The 26,533-nt window shown below is 43.2% G+C and overlaps 1 protein-coding gene across 5 annotated transcripts in view; it reads right to left on the bottom strand.

Moving 5' to 3' along the window:
- The window catches only part of KLHL29 (kelch like family member 29), a 389,016-nt gene that overhangs the window by 268,542 nt on the left and 93,941 nt on the right, over positions 1-26,533 (bottom strand). The window contains exon 3 of one of the 5 annotated variants that reach the window (XM_085056972.1): positions 700-765. The exons of 3 other annotated variants lie outside the window; for them this stretch is intronic. The gene's annotated coding sequence lies outside the window, so the exon portion shown is untranslated. Of the gene's footprint in view, positions 1-699; positions 766-26,533 lie in introns of those variants that run through there. One more of the 5 variants, XM_085056968.1, reaches the window with a different exon arrangement.

The raw sequence follows: 26,533 nt of genomic DNA, 5'->3' as shown, positions 1-26,533 counted from the left end.
GCTTGTCCAATAATTGCTTTGCTGTGCTTCATCTCACATGCCACCCTTGGCCATGCCCACCCCATCTTTCCTGCATTACATTTTGCACACAGGGTACTTTAGGGAGCCTGAATGCTGGTTTTACTCCATGTGCACACCACCTAATATAAGGAACCCATGACCCTGGCTTGGGGGATTTTCTGTGGGATTAAGAAAATATATAATCAACTATATTTACTACTAATAAAAACATGTTGAACAAGAGCAGGTGACACCTTCCTCTGACCCTTTTGCACAACACTTTAACATTCTTCTCTGGACACAGCATCCATTCTGGCAGTCGGGAGTTCTGACGACTCCAATTCCATCAGCAGCTGACTGACTACAGTGATCTCTGCTGATCAACTAAATGTTACTTTGTGCTGCTCCCCAGTATTAAACACTTTTTATCATAGAATATGCTGAGTTGGAAAGAACACACATGGACCACAGAGTGCAGCTCCTGGCCCTGCACAGGACACTCCAAGAGTCACACCATGTGCCCCAAAGTTATTGTCCAAATGCTTGGTGAGCTCTGTCAGGCTGGTGCTGTGATCACTGCCCTGGGGAGCTGTTCCAGTGCCCAACCACCCTCTGGGTGAAAATCTTTTTTCTGATATCTCACCTAAGCCTCCCCTGACTCAGTGTTGTGCCATTTCCTTGAGTTCTGTCTTATCCTACCTCAGGAGTCACTGTGTGTCTGTTGTGAGACTCATCTACAGAGTTTCCAAACTGTGCTGAGATCCCCTGCAAAAAAAAAGCAAACAGAGGAGCTGGAGAGCTCAGGGGCTTGGGGACCACAGTGGCTCCCCAGTATCTAAATGTTGTACACCTCTCATTTAAGTAGACTTGGTATTGTTGCTGTCTTCAAAATAAAGACAAAAATTAAAAAAAAAAAAAGTGGAGCAGAAATTCACGAGTGAATGGAAGCTTGTCTGTCCCAGTACTACACTGTGGCATTCTAAATAAACTCAGATTTACTAAATAAATATAATATTGAGTTCTTATCTTTAAAATACTCTGGGGTGTGTACACACATATTAAAAGTAAGGATGATTCTAGGATAAGTACTGATTAGATGTTTCATTTCTGCATTTCACTCTGCTTGGAAAGTACACTGCTCTGCTCCAATTCTATTCATAAGTGGTTTCAGTTTCTGTCTTTCATCCAATGGCACAGCTCTACAGTCATTAATTTTTTTAAATATTTAATGTAGCTGAAGTGCTATAATATGGAAGAGGTTTCCAAACTGAAACAACAATTGTAAATATTTTTCTAAAGGAAACTGGAGGAGAGCCCTTGCTCAATCAGAGAAGGTATTTCTTTAGTATGTGGAAAAACTGCTGAAGTCCAAACTAAATATCTTCCATTGGTCCAGTTTTTCCATTTTGCTAAAAATTTGTTTTTAAACTGTGAGTGGGAAGAGGGACTTTCAATGATTAAAACGAAGCTTGCGGGCCAAAATACTGAACGTGGCTGTTTCAATACTCCAGCAGAGACATTTATTTGTCTGCCTCCCCTGCTGAAGGAAGGAAAGCTCTCTTGGATTACCACAAAGGCATTGCTATGGAGTGAGAAAGGTGGAGTTTCTCCATCCCCAGCTTAACACTATTTGTGAAAAAGAGGTGGATCACTGCCATTCCTGATGCATTCAGCAGATGCTGTGAGGGAATTATACCAAAGATCACAGCATCTTTTGCAAGAATTGAACTCCTTAAGTCTGGACATAGAAAAGCTTGAAATACTGCCACATCACTGGAATGACCTTTGACACATGGCAGTAGCTGTTAAATTCCAAATCCTTTATTTGACTAAGCCTTAAGAGTGAGAGTCACACAACACAGAACTGCAGAGGCTGGGAGGCACCTCTGGACACAGTTTAGCTCTCCTGTGCCACGCAGGGCCAGGTCATGTACAGCAGGTGCCCAAGGGCCATGTCCAGCCAGGCTCTGACCATCTCCAAGGATGGAGACTTGAGAATCACTCTGGGTAACCTGTTCCAGCATTTGACCCTCCTCACAGTAAAAGGTTTCTTCCAGGTTTAAACAGAATTTCTCAAATTTGCCCATCATCTGGACCTGAAATTCAAAGGTTTCCTTTATGTTGAGAATATAAGAACAGCTCAGATAGGCTGCACAGCTCTCGAAGATGAAGGGCTGATTCCATTGCCTAAACACAGTTAGGCATTTAGCACCATTTGAGACCCTCCAGGGTGTTTGAGACATCTTCACGGAGCCAGCAAGGCAAGTATGACAACAGACCTACAGGAAATCCATACCCATATGGCATGGCAAGCTGGAGGCACCACAGGAGACCCTGAGGCATCTTAAAGGGCACTGGATGCCTATGTTGAGCCAACTGAATTGGGACACAAGCAGTCAGATTCAGAAACTACTCATTTATTTATTTCAAATGCTCTTATGCTTATACTATTTACAGGGTGACATTTTTAAGTTCCATTCCATGACCACATGGCTATAAACCAAAATTCCCAGCTTTCACCAATGCATTTTTAGCACCAAGCCACAGGAATACAGAAGAGTGAACAACAGCAACAAATACACAAAAAATTGAGACTCGGTTTAAGCATCCTGAGCTGGGTCCTCCAACACATTCTGCCAGAACACAGTCATTAGCACCATATTTCCTTTTAATCAGCTTTCTGCAGACTGCCTTTTGAGCAAGCACTGTGGGCTACCAGCAGGCCCTGCAGTCCAGAATCTGTGCCTTGTGACTTTTACATTCATTCATTCCCCTCAGGAGCAAACATCATGGAAACCTGTAACACGATTAGAGAGCTACACATTGGGTAAGTATTAGTTATCAACTTCATGACCTCGCCTTCAAGTTCATACACACCTCTACATTTAGATACCACGAGTCCACATTTCTTTTTGTTTTCTGCATCTTAAGTCAAATTAATCACTCTGATGGAATTTATGATATGGTGTAAAAAAAAAAAGGAGAGGTTGCACAGGAGGGATGAGGGGGCAGAAGAGGAAGGTGGACAGGCTGCAAACTGCAACACAAGAGCTGCAGGAACCTCAGAACCTGCCCTTGAGGAAATGAAATGCAGAATTACACGTTAAATAAAACAGCAGAGCTTTGAGACATCTGAGTTTGATTCACGATGCTTCTTATGGAAGGGCTATGCCTTCCTTCTGTAAAACACACACTCAATGTATTGCTCCCAAATTACAATATTTGCTTCTCACTTGGATGAAGAGGCTTTTTTTTACTATGCTCCTGCCTGGAGATATTTTTCTCTACCCCCGCTCCCTTCCCCCCCATGCTTTCTTTTTAATGTAAACATTACTTGAAATTATTGCAGTACAGATGAACAGCTATTAATTAAAAGTGAGGAAGATTTATTGCATTAGACAGTGCTGCTGTAACACATCAAACAGCAGAAGGATATGGAGCACAATGTGCTGCAATTAGAGGCTTAATGCCTTTTAGATCACAGCCCTGTGTATTTCATGGGTGTCAGGGTGGGCTTGCACCCCACCACCACTGGCTTTCTTGCCTGCTTGCAGATATAAGATCATGACTTGTGAAGAAGGCTCAGATAAAACCACAGTCTTACAAGAAGGCTGCAAGAAAAAAATACCCCAGCTGATACTGGAGCAATTTCCTGTGCTGGTGCTCACTCTTACACTTAGTGTTAGGAGGCTGTCGCAGCCGATGGTTTCATTACTGGGGGTTTCTCAGCAGTGTGATCCACCGTGTGCTGTGGAGAGCTAAGGACGATTTGCTTTGAGCTCAAGTGACAGATGCTCCTAGACCAAAAGCAGGGGGTTTCAGAGCTGTAGCCCCTGTGCTGCTGCTGAGCATTTTGCAAATAGCTCTGGGTGCACGTAATGAGAACCTGCTTGGCACTCGTTGGTGAGGCTTTTTACTGTGCTGTTCCTGCAAAACTGCTGCAAGATCTATCAAGAGGTTTTAAGCAGCTCTGATGCCTGAAAACATACAGAGTGCTGGCGCTTAAGACCCATCATCTCTTGGCAAAATGCAGAGGGTACCTCACTGTGAGGAGTGCTGTATCACCTCGGTGAGATCTGGGCATGAAACCTCAGGAACAACCATCAACCTCCACCTGCAGCTATGACACACAGGACGAAACAAAAATCCCCAGATTAAGCATTTACTAACCAAACAGGAATTCGGATGATGCAAGACTCCTGATTACATATCATGTACAGAAGCAATAAGCCACATGGAAAAAATCAATTTCTGAGATTAATAAAATGATCAATCCTGGTCATTAGCAGCAGTTAGGTCTCTAAGACAGATACTGAACTGAGACCAAACACATTACCCAAATGGTTACCTATAAAGCATAAAATGGGAACAACTTATTGTTGATTCAGCTCAGATCTGGGGCTAATGATTTGGGGGTTAAAGAGTCATCAGTCTCATGATGAATTCATTGAGCCATTCTCTGACAGTCATGTGGGGGGGGAAAAAAAACCTACCTCTGTTCCTAACAAAAAGCAACGGAAGACATTTTCTACAGCTGATTTGTTATCTGCCCTTTTTTCCCTGACTAACACCAAGTGCTGGGAAGCCAAGACCTGTTTCCAACTTGTGTGCTCACATACTTACTGCAGTGACAACTCTGAGCCTCCTTTTCTGAGTGTAAGAAAACGTCTGCACATATGCGAGGCAAAGAGTTATTAATTCTTCACAGCTTCAGCTTCGCTATTTTAAAGCTCACACCAGCTTCAAGCTTGGGCATGCTGATGGCAAATGAGAGTTACATTTCTAATTATCTTCTTCCTTACCAAAATAAATAAAATTTACAGATTCAGGGCTATGTATGCACAAAAAAGATACTGCTATTAGAGACAGGAAGGCTGTGCTAGAACACCCCTAGGCAATCAAAACAATTCCTTTCGCAACCCTCTCTCCTCCTTCCAAAGACCTTCCCATTTATAGCCTGTCACTTACAGACACACTTCCAGCATTTAAAAATACTCCCGGTGTTTGTGGAACCATTTTCCAGAACAAAACGTTATCATTCATCAGGAGCAGAGCTGTTTGCAGTGTGAACAATTCGCTTTCGTTAAGTACCATATGGCTGCCCGTAGGAAAATGCCAACATGTTTCAACTCTACAGCTGGGCCACGGTTCCTTTATTCATCGTGCAGATGGTTGTAATTGACACCACTACTAAAACAGGTCTCGAGCACTTCTGTAGGATCATTAGAGTAATTAGTTATTAAATACAGTTACCATTTTTAGAAGGAAGGTTTTAAGACTTGGCATGTAAAATGCAATATTTTGTTATAATGAAAGAGACGGGCTAAATGTTACAGGGAGGGGTAAAGCTTATGTGATCCTTTTTAGTATTTTATCCGAGAGGCTATGGAAATTGCTAGAGCAAAGTGAAGCACACAAAATTATTTGCTAAGGAAATCAGCTGAAACCAGGAGTATTCTTAAATAACCTCCTCATGCCACTGCATACTAAACTTCTGTACAAAACAAACCCAGAATCCCAGGGGGGTAAAATGAAACATCCCTTATCACCAACTTTCACCACTGAACCCAACTTTAAATGTGGGATGTTGACTTTAAATGTGGGATGTTAAGCACTGAAAATATGACTATTGATTCCATATTCTTGATATTCTGATGCACATATTTCCATGATTAAAATCCAAACACGTGAGCTTTTTTAATGGAGTTGCAGGATCAAATGAATACATATTATTATATATAATAGGTCTGCAGAGCAGCAAGAAAAGATTGGCTAAAGCACCTTTCACTTTGTAGACCAGCAAAGAAAATTTCTCGTAATAGAAAACTGGGCTTGTTTTTGAATAAGATGTTTGGGTAAAGCCTCATGATAAGTCTCAGTGGGAAATGCTATCATCAGAGTCACGAAGTCACATCTCAAAACTCAAAACTTTAGCAAGGAAACATGCAGCCTTAAAGAGCAGAATTATACATGGCTTCTGAGTGCTGCTGGTCTTCAGAGACGAGAGGAGTCAGAACAAGCAGGCTAGGATAGCAAAACTATTACTGGTAATTGCAGTAGCTTCTACTCCAACAAAAACTCAAGTTTTTCATTACAAACCGAGTACTGGGTGTTCCAGACTCTATTTTAAACATTCCTTGCAGGCGTAAATCTGGTAAGGACTCTCAGTCATAACCCAGTATTTTCTTTCAGGGCTGATGAAAATAATCTAGGATTGAGGGACCCAACTGTACTCCACAAAAGATACTGAAAAAAAAAACATTGAGAGATCATGTTTTAAACCTCCTCTAAATAGAATTAGGTTAGAAACCAGAAAACTTCTAACCACAAGACAGGAGAAGAGGGGAACAGTTTTTCAAAAGCAGTTTTAAGCTGAAGGGTTTCACAAGGGAGCACAGTAAGTTCACAACATGGATCTCTCTCTTAGCCAGGACTTGGAGACTCAGGAGCTCTCCTCGGGCTGCCTGTTTCCATGCATTTCACTTCTCAAATTAGATTGCGTTAAAATACATTACATACAACTTTCATAATGAATATCAGAAAGCCTTTATATAGCACAGCAGACAGTAAAGCCATTTGCTAAGGAGAAATAGATGCTGTTAAAGTGAAGTTATTTATCTCAGGTGGCTTCTGTTGAGTGCTTGCTGCTGGAATAGGGTTTTGAGACTCTTCTTCAGCTGAGCTGTTGATCAGAGATTGTGAACACCACGGTGATGGTAATTATCCCAGGAGCAGCAGCACTCACCCCAGCTATCCTGGCCAAATTTGCCTTCTGATGATAACCTCACAGAGGTTCAGCTAAAGGAGGGGTTCCTGCAGTGCCCACCCTGGCTGGGGGCTGCTCCAGGGAATGCTGTGTGTCTGCCATGCCATGCCATGCCATGCTCCAGAGCCAAATGATTGTCACCTGTACAACTCACACTCTTGGTGCACATTTTTCTTAAAGTTATACATTCCCTTATTAAAAGTCGCTAATTTTTTTGTGTCTTTGCATAAAAAGGACTTTAAAATGTAGATTTTCAGCTTTGCATATTAAACTTTTTGTAGCAAGTCTCAATTCCCCAAGCAGAAAATTATGGCAGGATTTTTAGCATAAACACGTATTTCTCACATGCAGGAGCTGAATTGCCTGATGTAAGAAATATCAGTTCTGGGTATTCTACTATTTACTTGGAAGCTATTATATGTTTTTCAAAGTTTCTAGAAACTTTCTATCAACTAGATCTCAAGAGTTTATATAGTTATGTTAATCAATATTAAAAAGAGCTATCATGGTAGGAGAATTCTAATATACAAGCCACCCCTTCTTCCCTTAGAAGAGGCTGGGGAAATCAATACTCCATTGCTAAGAAGGGGTTATCATAAATTACCAACTGAGCATTAGATTTCTATGCAGTGTCACAGTTATGCAGTTGAATAAATCCTTCAGTATATAGGAAAAGCATAAAGAATTAGTAAAGCCAGTACTGCTGTCTCTATTATAAAACAGAGAAATTAAATTAAAAAGTATTCACTAAATAAAATCTGAAAATGCACAGAAAACTTGGCTTATAAAGGAGAGGCTCAAGAAACACAATGTTATCAAGAAGGAGCTTAACAGGGCTGTTGATCAGCATCTCTAAAGACAGGTCTTTAATCCATTGAAGACTCAATGGGAAGACAAAACCAAAATTAAAACCAAGACAGAAATAGTTAATACATATTAAATAGCAGTTGGTTTCATGTAGTAATTAATCACTGGGAAAAAAAACCCGTAAGGATGGTGTGGACTTTTAATTGCTCAGAATTTGTAAACCAGACAAGTTAATGTCCTGAAAGATCTGCTATAGCTCAGACAGAAATTAAGGGTTTGAGGCAGAGATTACCAGGAAAGTACATTAGACTTTCTAATCATTAGGATGTTGATTAGGTTTGTGCTTTGGGATTTGGATCAGGCCCTCAAAAATAGATTGTGAGGCATTTTGTTGTTATTGGGGTTTTGGGGTTGTTTTTTCCTTTTAGTCTTTATTATTCCTATTGGGAAGTTAATGTAGAAACTTGGTAAAATGCTGCTTTCAAATCTGATTTCCCATTTCCAGTCTGAACTTTATTCAGGATACATTTATACTCATTTGTGCACCAGTAACATTCACACGGTGCAAAAATAGCTGAGATGAAGACATAAAACATGCCAAGGTGTAAGCAGAAATTTCAGTGATTTATTACAGGATGGAGATCCACCAGCAGTGACTGGATACAGTGACCTGTGAGTGTTTCCAAACCTGGCATTCCCAAGCCTTACAGCCTGAAAACTCCATGAAGAACTTCAACATCTCTCTGCTCGCTTAAAATTATGTCTACTCTGTGAGACACAAAGCAGTGAGGTGTATTCACCCCTGCATCTTCAGGTTGTTGAGGTGTAATTGGCAATTTGACTACCTGCAGAATGGTTCTCAGGCCATGGAGAGGGAGATTAGTAGGGGAAGGAAAAAGATCATGTCTCATTCCAGCAAGTTAGTATAGGAAATAACAGGGAAGGAGCCCAGATTTAGACCCTTGTTACCTGAACATTCAAGGCATACCATTCTGACATTAATTCCAAATTTGAGGTCTAATTGACTCCCAAAGAATGCAACTTTCTAATTGATTACAGAGTGAACATGGCTTGAAATTAGCATGGAACTGAAAGTGTTAACACAAGAAAAGCCAACTTAAAAAAAAAAAAAAATAGTACCATTATGGCCCCTTTATAATGTCAGAAGGAAGTTGTTAAGCTGTCATTCCACAGATGTTCATCCACACATATACAAGAACACAAACAAATCTCATGGGATCCCTAACTTCATGTGTGGCATACATAAACGTTAAAATTCTTCCATCATCACACATTTCCCCTTCCTCCTGCTGCGATAACAACACAGGGAATAAAAGCACACCAATTCCAAAAAAGAAGGATAAATCGAGCTCAGAAAACACGGACTAGCCTATGAAAGAGCTAATGAAAAAGCATGGCCAACCTGGAAATGCACAAGAAAAACTACACTGAAATTACAGAGGAAAAAAATACTGGCTTATATGGGTACAGCAATTATTCTTAACTACTACAGGTCTCCATATTCACATCTGTTCTGATGGGTGTTTCTTTGTCTTTAAAAAAGAGAATAGCAACATTTTTACTATATAATTATATTCTTTCCCTTCAATAAACGTTGATTTTTTTTTTTAATTGCAGGTAAAATGACAAACCTAAGCCATTTAGGCAAAACAGCTTAGAATTAATTTCCTGGTTTAAAACACTGGCAAACAGTAATAAGCTTCTCTGCAAAACTCTCTGAACATCAACATCTCTTCGTCCTTGTTGATGATACCACAAAGATCATCAGGGAAAGAGAATGCTTCTCATTTGTACTCAGGACACAAGCAGTAGAATTTGGGAGAATTTCTCATCAGGAAAAGATTGGAAGCAGGTTTTTTTAACTTTTTAATGCAGGAAATTAATGAGGACAGTTGGAGATCATATCTCCAAATTCAACCATTTCATCAAGTTGTGTGGCTGCTCAATGAGAACAGACTGCAAGGCTAAGTCCTCAAATGACTTCAGCTCCTCTGTCATAAAAATCACTATTTCTAGATAGCAAAAGATGCTCTCATCAGTGAGAGAGAAAAACTGTAGCAGGAAAAACTTCCCCGTAGGAAGATTTGAAGAAAAGACTGTAACAACAGTTGACCAGAAAACAAGAAGTGTATTTTGAGGAAGAAAAATCCCCATTGCCTGGGATCAAAAAACAGCTGAACCCCAAACCTGGTGTTTTCTTTGGCTTACAGTGTGTTGCTGTGTGTCATTTTGATCTGGTACAAATTTTGCACTGCCTCTCCTTAGGAGTTTATTAACTTCAAATCCTGTAGCAGTTGGGACTGTATGAATAACAGGGTTTAGAGACAAAATTGGTGGCTAACCAAAATAAAACATAAAGCATAAGGCAAAAGAATGCTTTCTCTTTTTATAAGAAAATGTTTGGTTTGGCTCAGTTTTAGTGAAAATAGAGATGCTCCTAGAAAACTGCCCCCTTTTTTTGGGTCCTTCCCAAATTTCTGCTTTGGAAGCATCTCTGCTCTGGTTAAAGGTGGGGGAACAGCCAGCAGCAACACCAGTGGCCCTAATCCTGAGACTGAGAAGTCTCTCATTCGCTCCAAGTCTATAAATGCAGATACACCGTATGGAAACTAGAACAGCTTTACTGGCAGAGATTGCCAGAGGCTGTCTGGTGCTCACAGTGCTCTGCAAGAGGTGTGAGATCTCCCTTCACATCCCATCAAGGACCCACACAGACCAACCACCTCGGTCTGGCTGTTTGGGGTTTTTATGAATGGCACTGAACTGTCCCTTTGTCAGAGATTTTAATCAGTGGTGTCAACAGTATCAACACTGACTTCCAGAGGTGTGAGGGCAACAGCCTGGCTAACCCCAGCTGGCAATTCAGCCCCACAAAGCAATTCCCCATGGTGGGCTGGGGGAGAGAATCAGAAGGGTGAAAGTGAGAAAACTCAGGGACTGAGATAAAGGCAGTTTAATAGGGAAAGCAAAAGCGATGCACACCAGCAAAGCAGAACAAGGAATTCATTCACCCCTTCCCATGGGCAGGCAGGTGCTCAGCTATCCCCAGGAAAGCAGGGCCATCACTTGTGACACTGACTTGGCAACACAAACATCATCTCTCAGAATATCTCCCACTTCCTTCTTCTTCCCCTCAGCTTTATCTGCTGAGCATGGTCTGGGATATCCCTGGGGTCAGCTGGGGTCAGCTGTCCAGCTGGGTCCCCCCCCAGCTCCTTGTCCATCCCCAGCCTCCTCACTGGTGGGGTGAGGAGCAGAAACAGCCCTGATGCTGTCAGCCCTGCCCAGCAATAATGAAAACATCCCTGTGTTATCAGCACTGTTTTCAGCACAGATGTAACACAGCCCCACACCAGCTATTCTGAAGAATATTAACTCTATCCCAGCCCAAACCACCACAGCCAGCTAAGGAGCATCGCCCTGCTCGGCAGCGTGAAAAGTCAAATTTGTAGCCTCGCTCCTCTCAGCAAGAGCCCAGAGCTGTGAGCTCAGCATACTCTCACAGCAGGTGGGAAAGCTGAACATCCAACCAGCCCAAAATCTCTAACAGCAGCTAATAAGGCCTGGAGAAACTCTGATGTGGAGATGGCAATGCTGTCCAAGCTTTTATCAAATGGTAAGTAATAGTCTTGTAGACTGAGATGCTCATGACACAAAGGGAGCAGGTGAATTTTACTTGGTGAGACTACAGAGGGCCAAAATCTTTCCTAGTGGCTCATAAGGCTGCTAGGCTTGAGCAAAAACAGTGAGTTTTTTAATGGCTTGTGATAAAATAAAAAACCTGCTGGTTCATGTCAAACTTGCAAAAGTAGTGAAAAGAAAAAAAAGACCATGCTGAAAAAGGAGATTATAAACTGAAATCCTGCTGTAGTATTGCCTAAAGCTATTTGGAAGTTGCAATTGGAACTAATCAATGAAAGCAAACAACTTTCTCCTTAATAAGACTTACAAGCTCAGGAGAGCTAAAAATAATGTTCAGATATTTTAAATCTGAATTTTCACTTGAAAATGCCATTACCAATCAAGTCAGCACCATACAGACCAAAGAAAAACCTTCACATAGTCTAATAACTCAGTGAGCTTTTTAACAAATGACCAAGTCTACTGTTCACTAGAAATTAAATCTTCCGCCTGATGTTTGGCTTTTCTTGAAGCAATAGAGATGAGACTGAAAATAACAATGTGGGGAGGAAGCAAAGCAAGATAGTATCTGAGAAAGATAAGAAAAACTACTGGATAGTTCCCTGCTTTTAATTCACAGTTAAGTATTTATAGATGCCAAGGGTCACTGGTAGTCTCACTAGTAAACAACAGCAGGTGGTTGAAGCTGTGCATCTAGAATTTCATTCATTTTTACTGCTGACAAATAAATGCAGTGAATCAATGCCAATGTAATATAATGTCTGCACAGAAACACCAAAAAATAAAAAAGTTTACAAAAAACAACTCTCAGGAATTAAAAAGGGAAAATGCCATTATGACCATACCTGAGTCTATCTATGTCAGCTGGATTTAACTCCCTCTATATTTAAAGCCTTTCTGGTGGAGTTTTCTGCCTTGCAGCTGGTTTGCGTTTCGGATTTTTTTTTAAAGCAATCACAAAAATATATCCATTTCTGCCTGTATTTTTTTCTACAAGGATGAAACCCCCAGCATTGCTGACCATTCCCTCCCTGCTTACTCACTGCTATCTCCTAACAACCTGTGCTCATGACCTCACCGTCTCCCTCACACCCGAATTAGCAGCACCACGTTATCTGATAGGGAATCTCATGTTTCACTATTTAATAGGTTTGTGCTCATTATCCACTACAGCTACTTGCAGTAGGGCCCCAGCCACAGTGACAGTCCCTTCTGGAAGCGCTCAGCCTCTCAACAGTGAATAAAAGCCCTGCACGTCTGAAGAACAAACACGTGAGTAAGCAAGTGCGACTGGTGGCTGCCATCACGGCCATGCACATAGCTGAAGCACGTGAAGATGGTGATTTAACAAATATAGGATGCCTTACTCTGCAAATATAGGATGATGATGCTCTGGAGGTTTCTAAAAATGACCTGAAGCTTAAAGCACTTGTTTTGAGTTGCAGGAGAAAAATAACTCCTGAAGAGCCCCACTCCAGTGTAATTTTCTTGGTAGAGATGGGGTTTTTTAATATGTAAGTCTGCGTGTATGACACAAGTAAAACTAAAAATAAATAAATATAGCTATTTACAGAGCCTGAATTGGCAATTAAAAAGCAAAAGGCTCCTCTGTGTGGCTGTATTACCACATTTGTGAGAAAAAGACTCTGGAGTGGGTCTGACCACCACTCAAGACCCTTCCTCAGCTCAGTGAAATCTGATCTGGATCTTGCCTGTCCATCACAGAAGATTTTCCTCTGGAAGCAGCATTTCATGGCAGCACACCATCTATCTGTAAGATGCTGACCAAATGGATACTTCCACAGGAAAAGAAAAGGTGCCTCAGTGTATGTGAATAAACAGTACTAGAATAAAGGTCAGGTTTGGAGTTTTCAGCTGTGAACTCTTACAGAGCACTGAAGAGGCTTCCTGGGACACCCAGAATGCCATCCCATGCCCCTCCCATCCCACTGGCTGCCAGCTGGGGTTAACCACATGTGTGGTTTGGCAGGAGGCAGAGCACTACCAGAAAGCCTGGCACCAGGAAAACCTTGTGAGGAAGTGGCACAACAGCACAGTGCTACATATCCCCAGCAGCCCCAATCTCTCTGCATTGCTTCCTGGTGGGGAAAGGAGCAATGATGCCCTAACTTACTCCTAAACACACCAGCTTCTGGAAAACTCTGGCATCTTTTTCCTATCCTCTCATGCAAGTCACATTTTGAATGTGTATGGTTTTTTCCCTTGATTTTATCCTCCCCTTTCCAGAGCTTACACCTAGACACAGAAAAACAAGGTTTGCCTGCCCACAAACTTGACACTGCTCTACCCAAACAAGTGAGCACAGATATATTGGTTTTACACAGCTGGGGCAGTGCAGGGGCTACACCTGTTGGCTCTGCACAGTTCAGGCCATGCCTTTAATCTGTCCCTTGTGTAAATCTGGTGGAGTGAAAGCAGGTAGGTAAAAACAGCAACTCTGCTGGCCTCCCTGTGGCTGCAGCACAGCAATCCTACCTGCCCCAAGAGGTGCTGTGACAATGGAAACAGCAATGGGATATTCCATCCCTCCGTAAGGTGCTGTGACAGTGGGAACAGCAATGGGATATTCCATCCCACAGAAGCATTGTCTGCCCCACAGCACCCACCCTACTGTGCAGCACAAAGCCTCTGCACTGACATCCTCCTCTCTGCCGAGAATGGGAACCACTGTGGCTTGTGCCAGGCAAACCCTGGGGCTTCCCCACTTTCCCACACAGCAAGAGCCCTGTAAAAGCAGGCTCTGGGCACTGGCAAGCAGCAGAGAGCTTCAAGGCTGCCCAGCTGTGCTGCAGCCAGATGGCCACAGGTCCCCAGCAGAGCAGGCGGCAGGACCTGACAGCACACAGAGAATCAGTGTCTCGCTGCAGATTATTCCCTGTCTCCTGGGATTTCAGGCCACTGGACCACACTGTGTCTGGTATTTCTAAGCTGCTCCTGAGCTGGCCTGAGGTCAGAGAGCATGCCAGCTTCTTGGCTTGCAGCTACCAAGCATGGAGCAAGCACTGCACCATACCCAGAGCAGTGACTTCCCAAAGCATCGTTTAAATTAAGAGACCAAGGGAAAAGCCAGAAAACCCACTTTTGGGTAGCCAGGCATGAATACTGAAACAGAGCCAGTGCTGAGCAACCATTACCTAGTCCAAATATTGCACCACTTACTTTTTGAAAGCACAGATTAAAGAAATGAACAGGATTCTCAGTCCTTCCTTTCTCCCTTTCCCCCATTCAAAAAGAAGCCCCGGGTCTGTGACCAGCACTGACCACAGGGCAACTCTAAATGAAGGACGTTAGGGTGCTCACAGAAAATGTAGACATATTTTAAAGAGAACAGTACCAATTTTTGATCAAAGAGACCTGCTGAAGACACAGATTTGCTGCACACTTTCCACTAGGTCAGGATGCTCAAAGTCCTATCCAGCCTGTCCATGAACACTTTCTCCATATCAATAGTATTGCCCTGGATCTGACACAGCCTTATGGGTCAGACATGCAGAATAGGTGGGACAGAACATACAAAAAACCACCATCTCTGATGTGGGTTAATCACATGTTAAAAAATCTCAATTACAAGATTTTTCCTATCTTTTAATCACAGAAGCAAAATTTCAGTGCAAATCCCCATTTTCAGGGAAATGGGGATCTGAAAAAAAGCTTTTCAGACACTTTTCAGACAGTTGCACCAACATAGCTGCCTCTGGACTGTGGGGAAACATCTGGTGTCACCATGGGTCCCCAGTGGACACCCACCATCAGGGTCCTTGCTCTTTTGCATGGAAAACATGGCACATGGAGGATGGTGAACACAGTGTAAAGCCACTTCCAGGACAGGCACTGTAGGCAAGAGCTAGGAAATGCTACTAAATCCAAGAAAGCAGTGTCCAGGATAGCTCACTGACCATTAAAGTCACGTGTCTGCTGGCAGCAGACTGTGGACTATCAGTCAGACCAACCCCGGCAGTAGAACTGTTCACCCAGAATCCACTGCTTCTGGTGAAAAGCAGTGCTCTGTAACTTGTACACTTCCATTTGGGGAAAAATTCAGGCATTTTCTGTTTTATTCAAAATTCTGCCATCTGCACATTACTTATTTACTGGTTTATTTATTTAGAAGGTATAGTGTGTAGCTGGAAGCTCTCTGACCTGTGTTCCCCCCCTGGAGAAACACCCCACACAGTCTCCATTGTGCTGTTCCTGGCTAAGCAGAAAAGCTGTAATTCATCCCTACTTTTGTTGACCTTTCTGCCACTTTACTGTGCCTGATATTTTCCTCACCCTTGTTTCACTTCCCTTTCCAGGGCTGCTTTTTCAGTGTCTTCTCAAAGAGAGAAGATAAACAGGGGAGGCTCTTCAGAGCCAGAATCCAGGGGGACCAGAGGGGACCAAGAGCAGATCACAGGCAGCCACCACAGCTCGCAGACTCAGTGTTTCCAAATGATTAGAGAGGGGATGTCTGCAGCTCCAGCAACGGGGTATGGGATGGCTCATGCATATGCAGCTCCCAGTCTGTGTGCACAGGAGCCAGGTGTGTGCTTCAAATCACACTAAGAAGGACTTCAGCTCAAGGACTCTCATTTTTTATTTCCCACTGTGCCTAACCCCAGCAGGGTGAGTGCTGACTTCTCATGTTTACAAGGAAAAAGAGACAACAGAAATACAAATGGCCACTTGTGGGATGCTTCAAAGCTACCAGACTCTGCTTTTATATGGAAAACACAGAAAAAGGAAGACAGGTTGTAAGAGGACAGTAAGTGGAAAGTAGCAAACCCAGGAAAACGGAAAGAAAAGGTAATAAAACAGTTGGGAAAATGGTAGATGTGGTAGAAAGCAGAACAGGAACTACAGCTAGGTGGAATACACTCTGAATCTGTCAGACCATGAATTTGAGAGAAGTTACTGGACACTGCTGAAAGTGCAGGACTGCGTGTGATGAGAAAGTAAATGTGTTGGTAAAAGTGGCTACCAAGAATGTGAAAAGCAGGAAAGCAGTGGGGAATCTGCAGTTTGTGCCTGGTGGCTTCACAGCAACAGGGAAGGAGAGGAAAAAGGGGGAAATTCCACTTCAGAATGGCTGTGAAGTTATAATGAGCAAAAAGGAGAAAAAGAGACTGGGATGTTTCAAGTCACAGAATATGCAGGAAAGAAACCTACAGCGTGGATCAGAGAAGGAGATCAGAAAACAAAGTGTGCTAAAACACCAAGGTGCAAGAAGATGCCAGCTTCAAAGAAGAGAAAATTCCTTACAGTTTGAAGGTCAGGTCAAGGTCAAAGAATAAAATCAGAAAAAAAACAGGGAAGAAATGGCATAGGAAAAATAAACTGAAAGCCCTGAGAGAAAGTGGTGCCAAGGGACAAAGACAATGAGAAGGAAGGGAACCAAGCATGGTGCTGAGGAGGAGGAGGAGGAATGGGATGCTGAAGCAAACAGCAGTAAAAGCTGCTGAACAGAACAAGAGCTAGAGAGAGACAGAAGCTCACCAGCATCTGCAGGCAGCACAGACCTCAGCCTATGCCAGAGAAACATTTCACTGTTCCAGAAGAGAGAACTTCTTCTGGTACCTGATATAATTTCTTCCCTTTCTGAATACAGAATAGATGCACTTTTAAATGGGATTTAAACCTAGCAGCAGCAAGTGTTAATATTTATACAACTAAGTGGCCTTAAGCCAATGGAAAAACTATACACCAAAAAATGTGTGATTATCTGATATTTGATAAAGGTATTAGAGATTACCAAGTTTTTAAAATTACTTTATGTCATTAAATAATGATCCTTTCAAAAGCAATGAAGAGCAGGCACTAGCTGAGGGCAGTAATTAGCATGGCCTTCTTTGAAGTGTAAAAAAATCCCACAGTCCACCTTCCAGGGATGTCCTGGGTACTCACAGACCAACCAGCTCTGGGGGCAATTGGCAAGTGCCCAGCCAAACCCAGTCAGGCTCCTTGGAAGCTGGACAAGCAGCAAGTCTGCTGTAAGTCCTCCTACAACACTGCATTGCCCCAAATGCCTGTACTGTCCAAGAACCTTGGAGACCTGGATCTAGAGCAAATTGCTACAGCAGAAATAAGAGCTTGCAAGTCTGTGGGAACAAGTGGGAAAATATCCATCTTCTTTAACTCCTAAGAAATCAAAAAAGCTAAATCCAGCAAAGGAAAAGGAAGAATGAGGACGTAGACAGAACAATGAGAAAAACCTTGCCATAAATCTTTTTTTTGCTAGATTTTTTGGGTTTTTTATTTCTTAATAATAGATATGATTTAGATGGAAAGTCTCTCAACTTGCCTTTGGATATCCCTCTTCATCTACTGAGTAAACTCAAGCCCATCCATGCATATGCTCACCAAGATGTTTTGCAGGAGGAGAGGTGTGAAGAGCTTTGCCTGGAGGGACCAGGTCTTCAGCTCCAAAGCCATATCCCCTGGCTCTGGCATTGTGTTTCCCTGTCACAGCGCTCTGCTCTGCTAGCAGCTGAGTATAATGCACTAAAATCCTAATCTCTAAAGCACTGTGTGCCAGGGCTTCGGAGATCAGCATTTCAGTCAGTTTTACTTTGCTGCTGCCATTGCACACAAGAGAGTGGCACAGCAGGGGAAAAGCAACACAATGTGCAGCGATGGAGAGCCATGCTTGGCCGGGAGGGTGGGGGGCAAGAGCATGGTAATGCAATATAAAGGCATAGGGAAAATAAAAGGAAGAAATGGGGGAAAATAGGACTATTGTGCATGAATAGGAACCTTGGGCCCTTCGCCTTCCCAGCAGCCCTAACAGCAGGATGTCTCCAGACTCAATAAATCCGCTGTTTTTTGAGCAAAGCCTTGAATGACCTGCAGGGGTTTTTTTCTATGTCTTTCCTTGAAAATGGAAAGATTAGGAAATCTCTGCTACAACCCGTCTGTGCATGTGAGCATCTGTGAATATTTTAAGATTACTCCCTCCTGCCTCTACCCTGTGCTTTAAAATTAAAAACAAAATGATACTGCAGAAGCTGGAAGAGCTGAAATCTGTCCCAGGTACTATCTGAGTGCAGGCTATTCTGTCACCTCGACCCAGTCTGGCACAGTGCATACAGGGACACAAATACTTGACTGACCGAGCAGAACACTTCCAACTTCAAGGCACAATGGTCACAGCTAAAGAAAAAAGCAACACCTCAAGGTAATAAAACAATTTCTATAACCAAACACTAAAATAGTCAGGAGGATTAAAAATAACTGGGCTGTAATTCTAATATTATAGAGCTCACAGCACGTTAAGTATTGAAACCTGCTTGGGGCAAAGCCTCGTTGCCATCAATCAGAAGAGGAGAGTAATTTAAGAAAGTCTTTTAGGTTGTCAACTTTGACAGCATCTTAATGTCTTTGCTAAGCCAGCATGGCCAATCCATGACACCAAAATCTACTTCACGGTACCTATGTCAGGCTAGAGTACCGTTACATGGGATTAGTGCAACACACTGATAATGCTCTTTGGAATAAAAGCTGATTGAACTTTGTCCCTTAAGAGCGTCTAGACACTCCAGTGGTCTGCTAACCCACATGGGCTTGTCCATGGTTCCTCCACTACAACCAGGCAGAGAGCATCTCTGAGCCTCTTCTGCAAACTCCTCCTCATCCTCACTTATCTGTCACGCAGGTGAGAAAATGCTCATCATCCTCACCCCAGATGCCATTTAGTCACCAATTTGAAGTCGCTGTGTAAATTCTGTATCAGTTGATGCCCCTTCTGTAATCCTGCAGAAGGATGTTACCCTTTATATCAGGGTGTTCTGACAGATACGTTTTTGCAGATTTAGTGTCTGTGGTTTAAAACATTATTGCTCTGGCCTTCTGCAAAGGTTACTGTTCTCAGATCAACAGTGGCCAAATGGGATGTGCATCTCTGCCCCAGCAACCACAGCACCTGCTGGTAAAGGTGGACTTGAAATAATCTATCAGCTACAGAGCAACAGCACTGAGATACCAATACAGCAGCTGCTGCAAACACAGAAATTGTCATAGAGACCCATGGTGGGAACATCTGAAAACTTCTACAGCAAGGTGCATCAAAACCCAGCTGCTAAGTGGGAAGCCAAAATTCCTGAGGGAAAGTTGTTTTATGGAATTCGTACACCTCCCCAACCCTCTAGTGTCTTGTTCCCATCCTTGCACACCACTGTTGTCCCTTGGTTTGAGCTGTTCCAACCACCTGTGGGTCATTTCTGCAAAGTGGTGAACTGATGCAAGTAGCAAAAACCCCACCACCCCTCCCCTCCTCCCTGTGCTGAAGGATTATTTTTAGCCCAGACCAGTTGATAATCTGGTTCACGGCATGTCTCAAACTACAGCATCAGCACAACTGAACAGGCAACTTGAAAAGGCTGCAGGGAGGATAAATACACAGAAAATGGTGAAGTCTTTAAACCACTGCTGCTACTGAGGCTTTCAGACTGCAAAATCAGGGCATTTGACTGGTACCTCTATACTGCCAAATAATCCATTATCCAAGAAAAATCTAAGCAATCCAATCCAGAATTCCAAGATTTCCTCAGCTCCTGGTTGCTCTTCATTCCATGTAAATGTTTTTGAGATCAAGACTACAACCAGTGGTGGAGACAGTAAGCCCAGACTGAGATGACTTTATAGGGAAAGAATTAGCCAGCAGTCTAACACTACTGGAGACGGATTTCCATCTGAAGGCGTCTCACACATGGTATAAATGTCACTCCTTCCTTGCTGCCCCCATTCCTCCCAAAGTCACTGGAAAACAAAAAACCCACAAAAAATTTTGGAGAGAGGAAGTTAAAAGTGGAACCAAACCAAAAGTAAATAAAAATGTTTTACCTGGCTCCCCTGGGCACGCAACAGCAGGCCTGGCAATAATGAGAGTGAGGAATGAAATTTTAAAATGAATGCAAGAGGGAGAGACTGCAGAGAAAATTGAGACAGAGTTTCAGTGTTATTTATCCCAGACAAAGCATACATGCTCAGCTCTGAGCAATCCATGGCACGGGAACAGCTCCAGGATGGAATTCCGACACAACTAATCTTTCTTTTCTATTCCCTTCTGTGCTTTTGAGAAGGAAAGGAGAGAGAAAGCAATTTAGTGTAGTGATGCAACTTGTTTACTTCTCTGTACCTGCTCAGCTATGTTGGCTGAAATATACTCTGGGAGGTGCAAAGGGAAGGAAAGAGAAAGGGAAGGAAGGAGAGAGGGAATTACAGGAGTAGAAAGAAGAGAAAATTGTAGGAGAGGCCTCCAATTTTGCCACTGCCCAGTGGTCCATGCAAGCAGCATCCATATGGCCACCAGCATGCCAGCTGAATTACATGGGTTAGTTATCCAAGACTTGCTGTGCTTGAACCGTTTACGCTCTGGCTTGTTCGAACACGATGGCAATGCCCAAGCGAGCAGCTGAGATGGCAGAGCTGATGGGGCACTGTGTGTGTGCCTGGCCTGATCTGCCTCCCCTCACCATGGGAGCTGTTCTGCTGGGGCAGGACATGCTCAGGCTGCTGGGATTCAGCTCAGGGCATGGCTGTGCACCTCAGCCTTTGGTGGGTTGACCACAGACAGAGGCTGTGGGTCACTCTCTGCTCCCTGCTCAGGTCCCAGCGACTGCAGAGGGAAGAAGGATATGCAGAAGATGGAAAAGGGGGAAGTTCATTAGCAAATGCTCTGTCATTTCCCCAGTCATTCTCTAAAGCTTTTACCTTGTCCCTAATAAAAACTAAATGCTATTACAAAGGCAGAGATAGTCTCTTAGGTGAAGAAAACAATAAATCCTACCAAGTCACCAACTTCTGATTGCTTTGTAAACCACTCATTAGAGCTGATACACCAACATTTACATGACAGAACCCTTTTTATTAGAAGCAAGCCATTCTTAAAATACATTAACAACCTACATAGTCACTGGCTCTTTGTAGTTTGCCTAACATTTCAGAATGTGTTAAAATCACACATAAAAGTTATAGTAGCCTAACACTCAGGAAATAAGAGTCCTTTAAAGGTTTAATTCAACCACTAATGGATTTTTTCCCAAGTTAGAAAACATTTATATATTGCTGATTTACTGCAGGTGTGGTAACTGAATTTGGCTTTGCACATACCAGCTGCAAGCAAATAAAGAAAAAGGCTTCATAAATCAGTTTAAGGCACTATAGGCTTCATGGTGCTTGGACTGGGACAGAATTTCCCTACACAAGCACACAAAACAAATGGGAGTTTATAATTTTCTCTGTCATAGCTCATAACTTTTAAAGGTTAGAAATCAAAGCACCCCACAGTGGAATTTTATACATCTGAATGGGATGGACATAAGGCATCCCAGAAAATGATTTATATCATCCCCTCTTCACACAACAAAAGAATGAAGAATGCAATGGTGACAAAGGCATTGCCTAATCATGTTACTTGGTAAATATCTTCTCTTGAAATTTCTCTGGACAGATCAAGATTTTTAACTTTCTCTTTGTTTAACAGAGACTGTTCTCCAGCAACTACTTCACCTTTTTAAATGCATCTTCCAATGCACACTATATTTTGCAGGTTTTTTTTTTCAACAAGTTGCACTGGCTCAGAGTCAGACATTGTAAGACAAAAAGCCACAGTGACTTTATCCAAGAAATATGAGGTGGCAGAGATCCAGTACGCCCAGCACTCAAGGTGAAAGAACAGCATGGAAAAAGATTCACAAATTAATTGTCAATTACGGAAGACTGCTGGAGTGAACACTAGATGCATGCATGGGATAATTTACCCAGGCACCTGCACAACTGAGCTGTGGATAGTGCTGAAGCAATTACTCTATTTTTTTTTAAGAATGAGATATCATCATCAGGAAAGGACATAAAGGAAAAGGAGCAAGTTTAATTTTTTTCTGAACACATAAAATCAGTGCAGTTAAGCACCAAGGACCCAAGTGGACGATGGTCCTCTTGGAAGAAGAGGGGGTCAGAGTACCTGACTGAATAAAGCCACCTGTAAGGAAGTGAGATCAATTTCTCATACAGTTTTTCCACAGCATGCAGGCAAGCCAAAAGAAGTTGTTGTACCCACAGCTCCAATATGGGCATTCTGTGGCAACAGCTGGAAAGCACTAAGATCTCATTTCCCACACTGTGTCACAGGGAAGTCAGCAGGTGGTGAGGGCCTTACCTCCTGTGCCACAGGTGGCTCTGACAAAGAGCCTGGTGTGCTCCACAGCCAGTTTGGGATTGCTAATCCCTGGACACGCTGCACACACTTTGGGTTGTTCAACAACAAACATCACTGAACCATTTCTTGGCCTGCGAGACCCAAGGATGACACAGCAAATTCACTTCTGCATCTGTGCTCTCCACATGGCTCCTTGGTCCTAGCTCTCACTGGCATGGCACAGGAGTGGGGGAAGAACTAGAGATTAGAGGAAGGATAGCAGCTGCTCCTCCTGGCTCTTTGAATACAGGGAAAACAGCTTTTGCCCAGTGCATGGGGAGTGACATCATCATGTTAGCAAGCCAAGAACAGAAGGACTACATCAAAAAGGAAACAGGAACAAGAACTTCCCCTTTCAAAGCAAAACAGTCTTGCTTTTTTAGAGCAAAATCTTTGCCTAAAATGCTCTCACAAAGCACCTCATGGGAGGTTTAGACCATTTTCAAGGGCTGGAAGAAAAACAGTCCTGGGGTTAGAGTGGTAACCTGGATCTGGGGAGACCCACTTCAGTTCTTTGCTCTGCCAAGCATTCTTGCATGACCTTAGGCAAAAACACTGAAGCTGTAGTTAGCAGATACCTTGGCTTCAAAGGCAAAGTCAGCCTAAGAAGTTCTTGCCTTCCCCAGCTTGCCATTTGCTGCCTCCACACTTGCGCTGCCCCAAGAGCCCACAGGCACTACCCTGTAAACCAAATCACTGAACAGGATGATGTTAAAAGCAAGTTTTGGTTGCATTTTACAGGCAGAAGGGTAATTTTGCATTGGACTGACTAAGGGATCTGCAATCAACCAGCTAGAGCAGCAGAAGAGGTGAAGCTGGACAAGCCCATCCACGATGGCACAGGGGCTGGAATAAGCAGAGGAAGGCTGCAAAGACAAAGTGCCATCCAAGACTGGTGAAAGAACTTTCTCAGCAATGCCAGATGCACTTGAACAGCATCAGCTTCTGGTGTTTGGATGAACGTGGCTCCCTCTCCTCAGCTGCCTCTCCAGCCCCCTTGGCAGGGATGGCTGCCCTCCTACCAAGGGCAGCAGAAGAAAAGATATGTCAGCACTTCACCTGCTGCTGTCTGGAGGAAGAAACAGCCAGGAATTTGCTGAAACCAGCACCAGCACTGAATGCAGTGCACTGTTTAACCTCCTCCCCAAACCCTGGATTCCCAGGCATCATCTAGCTGGGGATAGCAACATCCCTCACGTTCCCAGACTGTTGGAGGGGATAAATAGAGTCAAGGTGCTGAGACACCCCAGGTAAACAGGGGCCATAGGGAAACCAACAACAGAAAGCAGCAGCCAGGCTCATTTTGGTAAGCTCCCATTTTAAAAGCTGACATGCAAATCACTACTTACCCTACATAACATGAACATTCTCCTACAAACCCAGCTCCTGATTAACTCAGTACATCACTTGCCAGTGCTCTCTGAATGAGCCTGTGAGCCCAATTAGCAGCAGATGCAGCTCTAACACTCCTCACCTGCTGTGCTTACCAGTCTTCAGATCAGGAAGGGAAGGGAATATATCAAAGACTTGCGAAGGGAAGGAAGCTTAGAAAAGGCTCAGAAAGGATGAGGGAAATAGATGTCTGCAACAGTTCCTCAGGCAAGGAAGCAGAGCCCTATACAAAAGGGAAAACATATGGTCCTAGGGAAAACATTGCTGCAGATCATGAAAAACATCCAAAGGGCTGCTAGAGTGCCCCGGGAGGGTGGTGCAGGGTGTAGCCAGGAGTGCTGCTGGGGCTCAGGGGAGCTTTGCCTTGCCTGAGCCCTGGGGAGCTCTGCCACATGCAAGAGCTTCTCTCCACGTCAGCACAGGCACCTCAGTCATCCTGAAAATCCATACATTTTCCATGAGTTCTCCTTGACCTGTCAGTTTTCTTCAGTGCCCCAAAGAATAAGGAAGGAGCCTCTCAAGCCTACATCTGCAATATTATTACGACCCCGACAGGACTCACCTAACCAAAGTCTTATGAACTCCAAAACTCCACAGCTGCATCTGAATTTTATTTCTGAGCATCTCTACCAGTGAACCGACTGCTCTTACCCACCAAAGCATCTGCTGGCTTCTGAACCTCAGCTGCTGACAACTGGTTTTGTAACAAAGAAAAGAACATCACATGCCAGTTTGGATTTTTGGACAGAGAAGTAGAGAACCTGCCTTTGGGAAAGGTCCAAAAAATAAGGTTAGGAGAAGATGGATGTGAATGCCTGGAGCTTTGACATGTTGAGGAAAATGGATTTAATGCTATATTTAATGCTATAGTTTTCTATCAACCAGCAGAAGGCAGCCATATACTCAAGGCAAAAAGCCTAAACCTCTCCAGTGTGCTGGGCAAGGAGAGCCCAGAGGCCAATTTAGTAGGAACTTCTACAAGCCCATCTTTGCTAAACTTCAGCTGCATCATTAGTAAAAGGATAAGGGATTTTTTTTTTTTTTTTTTTTTAAGAATAGTGAACATGTATCTTTTGCATATATAGCACATACTTGGTGAACCTTTCTTGTTCTTATCCTCTTATCCATTGTGGCTGTACATTGTAGATGTAACAGAAATACTTTGAAAGAACAGTCTTATTCAAGGTTTCATCAAACAGACCATCTAAGGATCCCACTGTTGTACAATTTTACCGCTCTCCAAATATTAAACTAGTGGCCTCCAGTGACTGCTGACCAGCTCCCAGGTGCTGCCCACATGTCACCCACTGGTTTGAAGGCAGTCTCAGCAGAGAGGCATCACCCAGTCTGAGCAAACTGGACTGTGCAACACAGAAAACCCTCCTGCAGTTACTGACAACAGTTTCCATAAAAAGTCTTCTGGTTTCCCAAATATACCACAAAAGGCCAATGCTTCCAAGGAATGCTCCCAATAGAAACACAGTGAATGAGATGGTTTTGTTTTCTACGGACGCGTTCTCTTATCTTTGAAATGGGAATGATGGTGCATTTTCAGAGAGAGGAAATTAATGTCTCTGTCACTGGGCTTTACAACTGTATTTGCTTTTCAGACATTTATTCCCTATCTTCAGCATGTGAAACTATTGCTACAGGTTGATGAAGAAAGCTGTCAGTGCTGACCATGCCACCAGGGTGAGACACTCAAAACCACATCTGAATTTCACCCTGGCAGGTCTGGTATACAGATCAGAGGCAGGAACACAGATGCAAACGACCAGAAGGAAACAAACAGTGGAAGAGACTTTTTGGCCAATACAACAAAGAAATTTTTAATTACTTTTCTAATCTAGCATTTCAAAGCAGAAGGAAGAATGAAATCATGCAAGAATTCTAATTTAAACTGAAAAGTGAAGGAAAAATCTGTCCTTAACACTGAAAATAAAGAAGAGCTGAAGCAGCACCCTGCTCTTCAGTTCTCTAGAGGGCAAGTAAAAGCATACAGCAGGTCCGGCCCCTGGTCTACCACAAGATCTCTGGTCAGCTCCTGCCTGTTCCAGGAGCCTCAAAACCTGGCAAACCCATGAGGGCTTCTCTTTGCAGAGGGCATGGTGCACTCTAGGTTTTAAGCCTTTATATTTTTCCAAATTATTGGGATAAATTTAGCAGCTAATACCATGGAGGAAGGGACAGAGAGTGGACATCTGCAGGCACCTCTGGACTGCATGTGTAAGACAGCTGCTGCCTGACCTTGCACAGAACTCAGTCTACATGGTGGCTTGTGACCTTACATTTCTTGGCATACCTGTCTTGTACCTGAGGAGTCTAACGTTTTTAAAATCCTATCCACTGAGTACCATTTCATTTTGATGGGACCAGAAGATGCACAAGCATGTGTGAAATGAATTCCACCCAGCTGAGCAGGTAACATCATTGTGCCATGCCTCCAACCTAGACCATCAGCTTTAGCTGCAATTTCAAAAGATATGCTAGTCAAGCTTGGTAAGAGTCCAAACCAACCTGCTCCTCTTGCTCTTGGACAGGCTGGTACATTTTTCTTGACCCAGCATCATGATCACATGATTCAATATAATTTGTGTTATTACCAGGCACGTGCCAGTCTAGGGGACAAATACTGAAAGAATGGATTTCCAAGATCTGACATTCAGATTGTGTCAACTATGCTCCTACATGCACATACTATAAGAAAGCGA

This window comes from Lichenostomus cassidix, chromosome 3, assembly GCF_008360975.1.
Source record: "Lichenostomus cassidix isolate B80296 chromosome 3, HeHo_3.0, whole genome shotgun sequence".
Taxonomy (NCBI): Eukaryota; Metazoa; Chordata; class Aves; order Passeriformes; family Meliphagidae; genus Lichenostomus; species Lichenostomus cassidix.
The sequence above is the reverse complement of the archived record's forward strand: the minus strand, read 5'-3'. Positions and strand labels throughout refer to the sequence as shown.